Raw genomic sequence first — 286 nt, 5'->3', positions numbered from 1 at the left:
TGGGGTCACGGGGAGGGGCAGGGCCAGGAAAGGGGTGGCTCTGCACTGGCCACCAGCTGGACTCCAGGCGACCCCCAACACCATTGCGGGGGTGGGAAGAAGGCCGCCGGAGCCAGGCCAGAGACAGGATGCCATGGCGAGTGTTGGAGGGCAGGACAGGGACAGGAGGTTTCGAGGTCAAGGCTCTGCTGGAGGCTGTCTGCTGGGGGCAGGGAGAAAGGACCACTTCTCAGCAGGGAAGGACGAGATTGGGGCAAGGAATACCTGCCTAGATATATATGTTCTT

Source organism: Bison bison, unplaced genomic scaffold (assembly GCF_000754665.1).
Source record: "Bison bison bison isolate TAMUID 2011002044 unplaced genomic scaffold, Bison_UMD1.0 scf7180017864280, whole genome shotgun sequence".
Taxonomy (NCBI): domain Eukaryota; kingdom Metazoa; phylum Chordata; class Mammalia; order Artiodactyla; family Bovidae; genus Bison; species Bison bison.
This window is presented reverse-complemented; position numbering follows the sequence as displayed.